General features: G+C 37.1%; 1 non-coding gene across 1 annotated transcript; it reads left to right on the forward strand.

Moving 5' to 3' along the window:
- The first annotated feature begins 6,264 nt into the window (after positions 1–6,264).
- LOC141715598 (small nucleolar RNA R71) lies at positions 6,265–6,371 on the forward strand. The gene has a single exon (XR_012572355.1). It is a non-coding gene; the product is annotated as a small nucleolar RNA R71 (small nucleolar RNA).
- The last annotated feature ends 8,682 nt before the right edge of the window (positions 6,372–15,053 follow it).

Here is a 15,053-nt window from a genome sequence, read left to right on the forward strand (position 1 = left end):
CGGGCAACTGGATATCAGCTCCAAGGCCTTTGAAAGCAGTCCCAGGTGCTAGGGTGAGATCCTGAGCAAACCTACTCTACGACTCATACATCGTATCCATCCTCCTCGATAGCCTCCTATACTGGGCATCAGCCATCCCTAAACCTGCACCTTCCTGGGCTCTAGAAAAACCTGCCTCATCATGAGCTTGACTAAGCCTAGCCATCATAGCACCAGCTGCTGAACATCCTCCTAGAAGACGATATCCCAAACCATGCTCCTCGGGCTCTCCACTCGTCCATTCCTGCATTGCATTCAGCGTCGATGAATCAATAGGAGCGGCCGGCATCTGCAGCTGCTCATAAGAAGGCCAGTGGACTCCAACTGCCCTGCACAGTTTTGTGACTGTAGAGGCATAAGGGATGTTGCTTTGCGTCCTCCCCCTCAAAAACTTCAAAATCCCTTAGTAGACAAACTCACCAAGGTCCACATAATGCTCCCCATTCAAGATCCCCCTTAACAACCTCGCTCTCTCAACTATAACCTCATGTGCATGCGAAGAAGGCAAAATATTAGCATAAATAAAGGTATTCCATGCACGGGCATACCTGTTCATCGCAACAGCCGAAAAAGAACGATACTCGTTAGATCCCGTCTTAAACTTCCACACCGTGCCTGACTGACAAAGAGTAGCAACAATCAAATCCAAATCAAAATCCTCGGGGGTCTTCTCATTCCAATTCTCCTAATCGGGCTTCCTTTGTCACTGCCCAATAACACGGCGAATTGCCTCGGGCTGGTAATCAATCATAAGCCCTTTCACAACAGTATACCCATTCTTACCAGCCTTTGCATTCGCATAAAACTCGCGAACCACACTCATCGGGACCGCCTCCGGTGACTCACAAAAAGAAATCCACCCTTTCTCTGCAATCATAGGCAATAACTCACCATCCCTCCCCGATGGCGAAAATCCCCTCTCCTTCAGAATTGGCTTAGTCAAAAGCCTAGTATACTCCTCCTCAGCAGCCCTATCCACCAATCGGGGCCTCGCAGCAAATTGAATCTACTATCGACAGTTCGAGACCTCTTTGGGGCCAATTGAATCTGAGAATAAGTGTTTGAGAGTTGTGTTTTATGTGTAAGAAAAAGTTTGTAAGTTGAAAGTATGTGAGAGATGTATACGGGAGGATGTGTGTATATATAGGGTAGGATGTAGGCTTAGAATTAGAAGAGGAGTGGGGCTGTGGCTTGTTTGTGGGGGAAAATTCGTGGGTAATGGGGTTATGGTCGTGGGTTTATGTTTTTGTGTGTTTTTCTGTTTTTTTATAAGGCCTAAAAAATTTTCCAGCAGAAGGGCTCCAGGAAGTCGCCCGGGCTTTCCAGGCAGGGGCCCCAGCTTCCAGGCGGCCGCCCGGGATTGCCAAGCGGGCGCCCGGGAGGTCTCTGGAAAAAAAATTTCTGCCCATTTTTTTTTGATTTTTTTGGGTTTTTGGATAGAATACCAACTTCTAAGGGTTCCTATAGTCTCAAATCTTGGGTTGCCTACCAAGAAGCGCTTCTTTTACGTCATTAGCTTGACGTAGAGTAGCTCGATCAAGTTGACAATAAAATGGCACTAACCACTTCCCGATTTGCCGTGTCCCCATAATAACGCTTCAATCTCTGACCATTAACCTTGAATGCTTGGCCCGGATCATTCTCAAAAATCTCCACCGCTCCATGTGGAAACACAGTTTTGACGATAAATGGTCCAGACCACCTTGATTTCAACTTTTCAGGAAAAAGTCGGAGACGAGAGTTGAATAAAAGAACTTGTTGCCCCGGCACAAATGACTTAGGAGATAACTTCCTGTTGTGCCACCTTTTCACTTTTTCCTTGTACATTTTGTTATTCTCGTACGCTTGCAGTCGAAATTCATCAAGTTAATTTAACTGAAGCATTCGCTTCTTCCCAGCTGCATCTAGATCAAGGTTTAACTTCTTTAAGGCCCAATACGCCTTATGCTCAAGCTCCGCAGGTAAATGACATCCCTTACCATAGACAAGTTGAAATGGGGACATCCCAAGTGGAGTCTTGTATGCTGTTCTATAAGCCCAAACAGCTTCATCAAGCTTCAAAGACCAATCTTTCCTTGACAGAAAAACAACTTTCTCTAGAATGCGCTTGATCTCTCTATTAGACACTTCAGCTTGACCATTAGTTTGCGGATGATAGGTAGTAGCAATACGATGATTCATATTGTAGCGCTGCATCATAGAAGTGAACTTACGGTTGCAGAAATGCGACCCCTCATCACTTATGATTACTCGTGGTGTTCCAAACCTTGTGAATATCTGTTTATGAAGAAAATTCAACACTACCTTTGCATCATTCATCAGCAGAGCCTTGACTTCTACCCATTTCGAGACATAATCAACTGCCAGCAAGATGTACTGATTATTACAGGACGAGATAAATGTTCCATGAAATCGATTCCCTAAACATCAAAGACCTTAACTTCAAGCATCACATTTAAAGGCATCTCATCTTTTCTAGTAAGATTCCCAACTCTTTGGCAACGATCACACCTTAAAACGAACTATTGTGCATCCTTAAACAACGTAAGCCAGAAAAAACTTGCTTGCAGAATATGAGCTGCTGTGGAATGGCAGTCTCGTAATATCCCCTCCGTCTCATAGAATGGGATACATCTCCTAATGATCTGGTCAGCTCCTTGTCTAAATAAATATGGTTCATCCCACATATACCACTTCACCTCATGCAAAAACTTCTTCTTTTGAGCTGTATTCATATTAGGAGGCATTATATTGCTGACAAGATAGTTCACAATGTCTGCGAACCATGGTTCTTCCTCTTGAATTGAGAACAACTGCTCATCCGGAAAAGATTCGTTGATCAATGTCTTATCATGCGAAGTAGAATCGGGATTCTCCAATCTAGAGAGATGGTCATCTACTTGATTCTCAGTACCTTTTCGATCCTTAATCTCGAACTCAAATTCATGTAGCAAGAGCACCCAACGAATAAGTCTAGACTTCGAATCCTTCTTTGAGACCAGATAGCGAATGGCAGCGTGATCAGTGAATACTGTCACCTTTGTCCAAAGTAGATAAGATCGAAATTTTTCAAAACCAAAAACTATAGCCAAGAGCTCCTTCTCAGTAGTGGTGTAGTTTAATTGAGCTCCATTAAGCGTCTTACTAGCATAGTAGACCACAAGAAAGATATTATTCTTGCGCTGCCCAAGAACTGCTCCCACTGCATAATCACTTGCATCGCACATCATCTCAAAAGGTTCTATCCAATCAGGTGCCCTTATAACTGGTGCAGTTATTAAACTCTTCTTGAGAGTCTCGAATGCTTCCAAGCATTCATCATCAAATTTGAAAGGCACATCCTTCTCGATCAAGTTGCACAACGGCTTAGATATCTTAGAGAAGTCCTTGATGAAACGCCGATAAAAACCCGCATGACGAAGGAAACTACGGATTCCTTTCACAGAAATAGGTGGCGGAAGATTTTCAATGACCCCCACCTTGGCCTTATCAACTTCAAGGCCTTTGATAGAGACCTTATGCCCAAGAATGATGCATTGCTGCACCATGAAGTGACATTTTTCCCAGTTGAGCACCAAATTAGTTTCCACACACCTTTTGAGCACCGAACGAAGATTATTCAAACATTCATCAAATGAATGTCCAAAGATGGAGAAGTCGTCCATGAACACTTCGAGATTATTTCCAATCATATTAGAGAATATAGCCATCATGCATCTTTGAAAAGTGGCAGGTGCACCACATAAGCCAAACGAAACTCTGCGAAAAGCAAATGTGCCAAATGGACAAGTGAAAGTAGTCTTTTCTTGATCTTCTGGTGTAATGTAAATCTGATTGTAACCCGAATAGCCATCCAGAAGATAATAATACTCATGACCAGCCAACCTGTCAAGCATCTTATCAATAAATGGAAGAGGGAAGTGATCATTTCTTATGGCTTTGTTCAATTTTCTGTAATCCATGCATACCCTCCATCATGTGACTGTTCGAGTGGGGATGAGCTCGTTCTTCTCATTTGCTACCACAGTAATACCTCCTTTCTTAGGAACACATTACACGAGGCTCACCCAAGAACTGTTAGAAATAGGATATATAATTCCTGCATCCAGCCACTTTAGAATTTCTTTCTTCACCACTTCTTTCATGATAGGATTAAGTCTTCACTGTTGCTCAATAGTCGGCTTACTACCTTCTTCCAGCAGAATTTTATGCATACAATACGAAGGGCTGATCCCTTTTATATCTGCTATAGTCCATCCGATGGCCGATTTGAATTCTCTCAAGATCCTCAAGAGCTTGTCCTCCTCACTACCTGAAAGGTCAGATGCAATAATAACATGTAAAGTAGATGCATCACCTAAAAAAGCATATCTCAAGTGTTCAGGCAATGGTTTAAGCTCCAAAGTAGGTGCTTCCTCAATAGATGGTTTGAGCTTTCCTTCAGCATTCTTGAGATCAGTATTACCAAGAGATTCAAATGGCATGTCTAACTTTCGCCTCCAAGGAGAAGCATTTAGATATTGTAGTTGCTCATTGCCTTCCTCATCTTCACTGTCAAATTTCCCCACTAAGGCTTTCTCTAAGGCATCAGACATTAGCACATGATCAAGTTCTGAGGTTACCGCAGAATCAATCAAATCCACCTTTAAGCACTCCTCGTCTTCTGTAGGGAATTTCATCGCCTTGAATACATTGAATGTCACATCCTGATCCTGCACCCTCATAGTAAGTTCACCTTTTTGCACATCTATCAAGGTACAACCTGTAGCCAAGAAAGGTCTTCCCAAGATTATGGGAATCTTCTTATCTTCCTCGAAATCCAGAATAACAAAGTCTGCAGGGAAGAAGAACTTATCCACCTTTGCTAACACGTCTTCCATGATGCCTCTTGGGTATGTAATAGAACGATCAGCCAATTGTAGAGACATGTAGGTGGGCTTTGGATGAAGAAAATTCAGATTTTTGAAGATAGACAACGGCATCAGATTGATGCTTGCTCCCAAATCGCAAAGGCACTTATCAAAAGATAACTTACCAATGGTGAAGCTACCTGGATCTTTAAGCTTTGGAGGTAATTTTTGTTACAGCGTAGCACTGCACTCTTCCGTTAGAGCAACGGTATCAAGGTCATCCAGTTTCACCTTCCTTGAAAGAATACTCTTCATGAATTTCGCATAACTAGGCATTTGCTCCAGAGCCTCAGCGAAAGGTATGTTGATGTGAAGTTTCTTGAACACCTCCAAAAACTTACCAAATTGCTTATCCAGCTTTTGTTTTTACAATCTCTTAGGAAAAGGTGGTGGAGGATAGAGCTGTTTCTCCCCTGTATTACCCTCAGGTAGAGTGTGTTCAACAATAGTCTTCCTTGGTTCCGCCTCTTTTTCCTTTTGCTTCTCTTCTTTATCTACAACTTCAGCTCCTTCATCTTTTGTTTTTTCAGCATCAACAACTTTTCCAGACCTTAAGGTAATAGCTTTGATTTGCTCTTTAGCTTCCTTCCTGCCTGGCACTTCAGTATCGCTGGGAAGTGTGCCAGATTGACGATTGAGCACGACATTGGCTATTTGACCGATTTGATTTTCCAAGGTCTTGATAGAAACAACCTGACTTTTGCATAACAGCTTTAGCTCCTCGAAATCAGCACTAGAAGGTGGAGCAGCACCTCCTTGTTGGGGATATGTTTGCCTTTGAGCATATTACTGAGGTTGCGTGAATCCAGGTGGATTAAACTATTTACTTACACCCCGCTGATATGGTTGCTAAACAGTATTCTGAACATTGCTCCAGCTGAAATTGGGATGATTTCTGTTATTAGGATGATAAGTAGCTGGCACAAGCTGTTGCGGTCGCTGATAATTGTTCACATACTGAACAGATTCATTAACGAGAGAACATTGATCCATAGCATGAGAGCCTGCACAAAGCTCACAGACCATAACTATCTGATTGACTCCATAGTTGGCTAAAGAATTGATCTTCATAAACAGCGTTTGGAGCTGCGTTGCAATAGCTGTGGCTGCATCAACTTCCAAAATACCTTCTACCTTCCCAGGCATCATCCTTTGAGTTGGGTTTTGATGCTCATTTACAGCCATAGTTTCAATAAGATTATAGGCTTCAGTATAGCTTTTGGCCCACAAGGCGCCTCCAGCTGCTGCGTCGAGCATGGACCGAGATTGGGCCCCCAAACCATTGTAGAACCCAGTGATCACCATCTAGTCAGGCATACCATGATGTGGACACTTTCTCAACATCTCCTTATAGCGCTCCCATGCTTCGCACATAGATTCTGTTGGTTGCTGCGCAAACTGAGTAAGAGCACTTCTCATAGCTGCAGTCTTGGCCATTGGATAGAACTTCACCAGAAACTTTTGCACAAGATCTTACCAAGTAGTGATGGACCCAACTGGTTTAGAATGTAACCAGTTCTTAGCTTTATCCCTCAGAGAGAATGGGAAAAGCCTCAGCTTGATAGTTTTATCAGTAACACCATTATATTTGAAAGTATTACAGATCTTGACAAAATTCCTGATATGCATGTTGGGGTGTTCGGTCACGGAACCTCCGAAAGAAACAGAATTCTGCACCATCTGAATAGTGCCCGGCTTGATTTCAAAAGTATTAACCTGAATAGTCGGATGAAGGATGCTTGACTGAATGTCATCAATTTTAGGCCGAGAAAATTCCATAAGAGCTGGATCTGCTGTTGGAACTATACGATCACCCATGATTATCGGTTCTTTCTACTCACTCTCTTTATCCGAATCTTCAAAATCTATCTTCTCCGGAATATCAAGAACTGAGTTTGTCTCCTCAGCCGTATTTAAAGTCCTCTTGCTAGTGTGAGAACGTGTTTGCATAAACGCTCGCTAGAGTACCTGAAACATAACCGGAAATAATAAGTAACAAGTCTTAATCAATGAGTCCTAATGACCACTGATGGCAAGTACATAAACTAAATAAATTAACACCGAGTCTTCGGCAGCGGCGCCAAAAACTTGTTAGGCACAAAACACGCGCTATTAATTCACGCAAGTATATACGTTCGCAAGCAATATAGAATGATTTCTAGTTCGTTCCCACAGAGACTCATACTAATTATATTTAATTAACACTCACTCACCACTGTATGATTACTTCTCAATGTCAAGATAATAACACTTAAGGTTGATTAACTAATTATTAACTACAATTAACTACGAGAATAAAACACTTAAATTATTACTTGAATTAACAATATTAAACACACATGAGATCATAACATCATTACTACTTCATTCAATAGTCATTGTTATTACCCTTAGCATGTAACGGTGATGATATTAATCGAATGACACGAAACTGATAAAAGCCAACTTTCGTTGTACTAGTACCATTCTACCAAACATCCACAATTAAGATAGAAGTTGCATAGGCATCAATTATGTTGAGACCCTATATGTCTACAGAATTTGACAACATAATGATTTAAGCGCAAGTTATTCATTATGATTACACAGGGCAAGTAAAACGGTTAGAGTTACCCACTAATCATGCATACAATACATGAACCTATACTAGCATGGCAAGTTCTAAATCTCAAGATTCACTGTCGCTTCACAAGAGATTAACAGGCTATCTTATATGTTCGCGACATACATAAGACGAATAAGCACTACCAATACTAGATATCATACAATCATCACACACCAAGGTATTAAACAATTAACTAACGAAATCCATATTAAATCCGCTACGACCCCATGATCACGATTAGCCCATGATAGAACTCATCGTCACCATGGGTTCATATGAAAACATGATAATAACACGACAATATAAACTAACTAACTATTTATTAAAACCAGAGTACATCACAAGAGTATTAAGGTTCAAAGTAAAGAAAACTAGCATCCACTGTTACAACGAATAAAAGAATCACAAATTAACGTATGCTTTCTCTTCTTTGTTGCGGTGTGCTAAAACTGTCTTCTTTTCTTCTCTCCTTGCTCCTTGCTTGATGAATACTTCGTGTTGTGAAACGTCTCTGAAGATTACTTATATAAAAGTCCACAAGAATCAGTCATCTTAGAAGTCCAGTAGAACACGACTTAATAAAAATCAGAATTAAAATTCCCGACTCCGGGCGGCCGCCCCAGCTTCCCAGGCGGGTGCCCCAGATCTCGGGCGGCCGCCCCAGATCCCAGGCGGCCGCCCCAGATCCTAGGCGGGCGCCTAACAGGCTTCTGGAAAAAATGTTTTTCTGCTCCTGATTTTGCTAAATTCTTCGCACATTCCCCCGAGACTGATCCCAAGTACTTCCCTAGGCTTATTTATATGAAATCTCCCCGAATACGCAAGTTACACCCTGAAATGCAAAAACACTCGAAAGCGCATCAAATACACAAAATACTTGATTCCAAAACATCAATTCAAGCCATTATAAGGCGTTCTAAGTGGTATAAAATGCCACTTATGAGGACTTTATTATAATTTATTTAATAAACTTAAAATGATTTATTTTATAAACTTTTAATAAATTTATTTTATAAATCTAAATTAGTTTATTTATATAAGTTATATTTAAGTTTATTTTATAAATTAATTTAGTTACAATTTAAACTTAAATAAAAAGAAAAGAAAAAGAAAAAGAAAAAGAAAGAAAAGAAAAAGAAAATAGAAAAAGGAAAAACAAAAAAAAGAGAAAACAAAAATAAAAAAAAAAGATGGAAAACAAGGAAAAGAAATAAAAGAAAAAGAAAAAGCAAAAAGAAAATCAAATAAAAAGAGGAATAAAAGGTAAACAACACGTGGTTGTTTTATATGTAAAAGAAATCAATGTGCATTTCTTTTGCACAAGTACAGTACATGTACTAGTAGTAGTACTTGGTCGCCACATGCAATTTACTCTCTCTATGTACTCTCCTTTGGTCTCCACAGGGGAGTTAGATTAATAAAACTCAAATTTTGTTGTACTAGTACACTAGTAATCGCCACAGGCTTTCTCCCTGTACCCCTTGGTCGCCATAGAGCTATACTTGGTTGCCACAGAATTCTCAGCCACTACTTTATTGTACATTCAATTGATTTGTGTAATTAAAATTGAGCCACACATTTGAATTGAATAAAGAGACTACACACAGCAGCATATCAGATTTAAGCTATTAGAATTATTTTTTGTTCATCTTCTCTGCCAAGAGAGGTGAAAAATAGCAGCAAAGATTTTTAGAGAAGCTCAAGCTTTTTATATATCCGTTTAACTTCTCACCGGAGTAATGTTATAATGCCCGATTTAATTCTTATATATTCATAGGGGCATTATAATCGTTACCCGGTAATTAAATCCTAGTACAAACAAAAGCTAGATCATTGTATATAATTTGATTTGTAAATCTTTGTAGAAGTTATGAACTTTGTTGTTCTTAGATTGTAGCCGGTTAATTTATTTACCAGGAGTGTAGCAACACCCCCGAGGATTTATATATGATTATATACTTCCCCGAATATCTTGTGTTCCTCGTTTTATATTCCCAAACACTATTCTCCTCAAGAACACGAAACCACTAACCGAGCACTAAATCTATAACCACTAAAGATTCGAAAGAATTTTTATTTTAGTGATTAACGTATTCAACCCCCATTCTACGATAATTCGGGTCCGAACAGGCTGCATCAACTAAGAATTTCTCTGTAAGTTTCTTGGTTCACTTGTAAGCAGTTGTGTGCTTTTCAAAGCATCACAGAGTTCTCTATCTGATATATATATATATATATATATATATATATATATATTTATCTGGTGGATAAATTCAAATCCACCAGAAAGTTTTAAAGCTTTGTGTTTTATTGCTTAGTGTTCTGATTTCTATTATTCTTCCATTCCGCATTATTGCAAATCAAACACTGTTATATATATTAAGTTAGAACAATTTTAAAATCTCAAAAAGAAGCCATAATTATATTCAACCCCCATTCTGTAATTCAACTGTCTTAAGTTTTTCGTATTCACAACTTTTCCTTCAGAGTTGACTGATATAATGAAGAGTAAATGTTAGAAAGTTGTCCTTCTCAGGACCCAGTGGTGTGCCTTTATATTCTTTTACAAAGTTCATCAAAATTTCACATTTCATGCCACACTCCTCAGTGCTCTTTGCCCATAATTCATATTCCAAGCTCACATATAAATAATGCACAAATTGTTTACAATCAAGGGTCACATTCAACATATCTCCATTACTAATTGATTGCTTCAATGTGTCATTAATTATATTATCAAGCAAGATAGAGTGTTGTTATATTCTGAATCTGCAGATTGGACCGTGTCCATGATTGTCAATTTTTTTTTAACTTAATTTGTAATAAGAACAGCACAAGCACCAACATTCTGGACATTCCACGCTTTGAAAGAGAGAAAGCAATCGTTGTACAACCTTTATCACAATTTGTCTTGATCCAGAGGGATATAGTCAATCAATTTAACATAACAATATTCTTGTCCCTAACTTAACTGTATTTTTTGTTAATCAATACAAGAATCAAGGCATATCATAAATAATATGTACTTATACTTCATAAATTCATAATGCATATCATCAAGATTCACAAAACCATAAATGAAACATGCAATAGATGGCTTATAGTGATGAAATTAGGATATGTTATATGTCCCTCAAATTGGTGAATTATAACCGGAAAAATAGTCCCTGCATGCATATATTAGACAACATTATTAGACAACTTCCAATTATATTATAGCTCAAATACACATGTTTATTTTTAGTTGAATTCATGATAGCCAAGGAATACATTTCATGCGGTAAAATTTTATGATTAATGATATAATTTTTTTCAACTTTAACCCTAAATGTAAAAATAAGAATCAACGACAAACACTCCCTGGATTTATGGGGTCTAGATGAAGGTTTGGGAGTATGAATAAAATAAATCTTTTATAATGTTAGAATAAACTATCTAGGAAATTATACAGAGGAACAAAACATAAAAGATGAGTATTTTAGAGTTGTCTACAAATGCACCACCGAGTTTATCAAGCATTGCATCCAATTCTTAGGCGCAATGAGCCTCTTCAAATGCCTCTTAAATCCTCTCGCTTATATATAATAGACCAAAAAGAATCCATCTTTCATTACAAGTAACAAAAATAATAATAAATAATAATAATTTTTCCAGTCTACTAGAGTAAAATAGCTAATATCTAATTAACAAAAGAGAGAGTATAATATCACTAAATGAAAAAAAAATTAATAATACAGTTTCCACTCAATTATCTCTACTAATGTGACCATTCCCAGGCATTGATTCCATTTCCCCTATAAATTAGTGTCCGAAAACTAAAAAATTTCAAAATGTATCATCAAAGAAAAAGAAAAATTAGTTATTCACATCCCTACCATATAGTCTCAAAACACAGCTCAGTTTCTAACAAAAACCTGAACAACAATGTAAGAGATAAAGCGAGAGAGATAAGAGAGAGTTTCAATATTAAGGTAGGAGAGAGAGAGATATATATTTTTACCTCAAATTGTAACTAAATTTATCTTGCTCGAATAATTTTCTTCCAAAATTATCCAATTAATTTGAGTAAGCGAGAGAGCCTATCGATTTGAACAATTGGTTTTATTTGCCCATAACTTATAGTAGGAAGCTTCATTTGTCAAAGCAACAATAACATCAAGTCAATCATAAACATTATATACACACTTTTATTCCAAAATCATACAAGGTATGAGCATACGACTACAATTCCATAATCATCGGATCAGTATACATAATACACACACTAAAGCAAATAATAACATAATTTTAAGTAAATGAATGTGAAAAAATGAACTAAATTAGAAAGTTGTATTGTGCGGCCTTGCAATTTGAACTGATTTATAGTGAATGATATGAGCCAATAGCCAAGTATGACTTTCTTGCTCAAGGAAATCGATGCTCTATCTGCTTAACCCAAACCTCTGTCTGGTCAACCAAAACCCGCCGCTCTGAACATGTTCAAGCTAATTTTGTTAAATATTTCTTCAAGTCCGGCTTCCCCTTGTTCTTTTGTCTAAAAATTTTCACTTCTCCCCCCCCACTTAAAATGTTAGCGCTTACCCAATATGTTGGCGCCCAATCCAATTCTGTAATTTACATTTTCTTCAATTATATATATTATAATATTTCATTACATAAAATTTATTTATTTATTACAATCAATATAGTAATATAATTAATTTGCAAATTATTTAAAGGTGATACATGATTATATTTTCTATAAAAAATGTTTTAGTGTTTTCATCTAATTTTTTTACTTTATTACAATTAATTATGAAAAAATTATTTAATTTAATATCCTAATAAATTATTTATATAATTATAAAATATAAATAAAAGCAGTTTTTTGATAAAATTTCAATTTTTAACACAAATAAAAATATTTATTTTACCCAAATTAAATATTTTTAAAGATAAATTTATTTTTAGATAAAATTATAAAAAATCTTTATTCAGCCGTCTATGGCAACACGACCTCATAGGTTGTAAGAGGGAACACATCTATGTGAACACTGGAGATGTATTGAGCTATAACAACATGTCTCTATACCTATAGCAAGATCAAAATCTATGTGTTGTGATAGAGCATAATTTCACACGTATTGCAACATTTTCTAAGGTAATACTAGACAAAAAATGTGCAAATAGGTCATCTATGGCGTATTGCTTGCACTATGAGGAAATGGTGACATCATATAATCTCTTCATTTAGTTGTGTGGTCCTATTCCTCTATTATGATATATTTTGAAGTATTACACAACTAAGGGGGAGAGATTATAAGAGATTATGTAGATAAATAGTCTTTCTTATACTAAGGAGAAGGGTCTTCACCTTTATTGTACTAATGGGGAGGTTCTTCATCTGGCTGGGAGAAATTATTGGTTCTGAGTTCCAAAATATTTTCTATGGGAAGATCTGGATATTAAAGATAAAATTTGGAAGACGTATCTATCTGCAGATTTATATAAGAAAGAGAAGAATTTGTTTTCTACTGAAGCTGAAGGTTTATGGAAGATGTTGAAGGTATAAGATATTATTATTTACAAGTTTGAAGCTGAATGTTAAAAGCTTAGTTAATATCTATTTTTGGAGTTTGTTGATTTATCCTCCAAACTATTATTTCTCCATGATTATTTGACCGTCAGGTGTAATAGTCAAATAAGGGGAGATTGTTGAGCAAGATTAAGGCTCTGTATATAACTTAACAATGTTGGTTTGGATAATTTAACATAGAATGAGGACTTGCAAATAATCTATGTTCCACTTGAATCAGTAAAGATTGAAGATTAGATATATACACATATGGTTCCGAGGATTGTGATGAAGAATTCGTCAACAGAAGATATTTGACGCAGTTCTTAGGGTTGGTGTGAAGATCTAAAGAGTTCAAGTGAAGTTGATTGAAGATTTTAGAGGAATTAACAATGCAATACAAAGATTATAATACGAAGGTCTGATAGAGGAACTAGTTGCCAAAATACCAGACCATTGCACTAGGCATTAGTGATCAGTGAAAGAAAACGAAGTATTATCTCTAGGAAGATTGTTAAGTGATGATTTGTATCAAATTATAAAGTCATATAAATTATGCGAAGACTCGAATATTTGAAGATTGGAAGAGGAACAGTTTAGAAGACTACGAAGATTAAGGTTAAGGGTTTAAGGATAAGAAGGCCTCAGTGGATCACAATTACAAGGACATTCCTTCTGATTCTTGTTGGCTCCAAGACTTAAGATGACAAATAAACTCTTTCTTATATATGTTTATACCTTGTTCTCCATCAAGAACTCAAGGAACATAAGTCAAAATGCCATGTCACCATTATTCTTGTTCTATGTCGCCCTGTGGTTGCACCTGTGGCTCAAGTACCATTTGTACTAGATCCTGTTGGTTCTAGACTTAAAATATAAATTAAACTCTTTCTTGAAGATGTTTACACCTCAGTCGCTATCAAGATATGAAGGCATGCAATGTTAAATGCCAAGTCGCCATGCTTCACGACTTTCTTGTGTGTCAGTGGCCTTCGAACAAGCACAAAAGCCTAGAAATAGTTCTAAGGCAAATGGAGGTCTCCTTCTAGGTCTTGTGGGATAGCATGGCCGCCTTTTAATGGCTGATGGTCGCTATGTATAGTGGTTCCCACTCTAGGTCTTCTTCTACACTTAAAAAGTTGAAGAATTCTAAGGCAAAGTGAAGGAGGTGACATGCACAAGTGTTCTAGTCACCTTCTAGGCTTCACTGGTGACTCTAATCACCCTGTAGCTTTAATTGAATCACCTTTTACCTTCATGAAGGTCGAAGTCACCTTTTATGGTGCAAAAAAAGGAGACGTCGCCTTCTAAAGGATGACATGGTCGCCTTCTTTCTTTTTGGGGACCATATTGAATTTAAAATGAATAGATGTGAGTAAACCACGTATTGTTACTCCTTCTCCAAGCTACAATCAATCACATCAGCCTATATAATCAATCAACAACAACTAACAAATCAACACTTCTCTTAATAGTATAGCGAAGCTCTGCAGAGATCAATTTTTGGAGAAAAGCTCGATTTATTTAAGGTTTTTATGAAAAGTAGTGCTTCGTATTTTTAGTCACACCATAAAGTCTTACATTCTCGTAAACACTCATTAGATCTAGCCATTATAGCTTGTATTGATCATCTTTTCTAAGAGTTTTATCTTCTTATAATGTAGGAAGCATTATATATTATATTCTTTGTCTGTAAATAAACCTGCATGGTTAATTTTCTCAATATAAGAACTTAACCCCACATATCTTGTTTAGTCAGTTTGATTTTAATTTCGCTGCTATAATCTTAAGAAAATAATTAAATTATATTCACCCCCACTTTAATTAGATTTTAGACCCAACACTATGCTAATATTCCAAGATCACCCATGTTGAACTGGCTACCCATTCCTTTTTTAAATACTTTAATGAAAGCCACACTAGTTCATGTGATCGAAAAGATCTT

This window comes from Apium graveolens, chromosome 3 (genome assembly GCF_009905375.1).
Source record: "Apium graveolens cultivar Ventura chromosome 3, ASM990537v1, whole genome shotgun sequence".
Taxonomy (NCBI): domain Eukaryota; kingdom Viridiplantae; phylum Streptophyta; class Magnoliopsida; order Apiales; family Apiaceae; genus Apium; species Apium graveolens.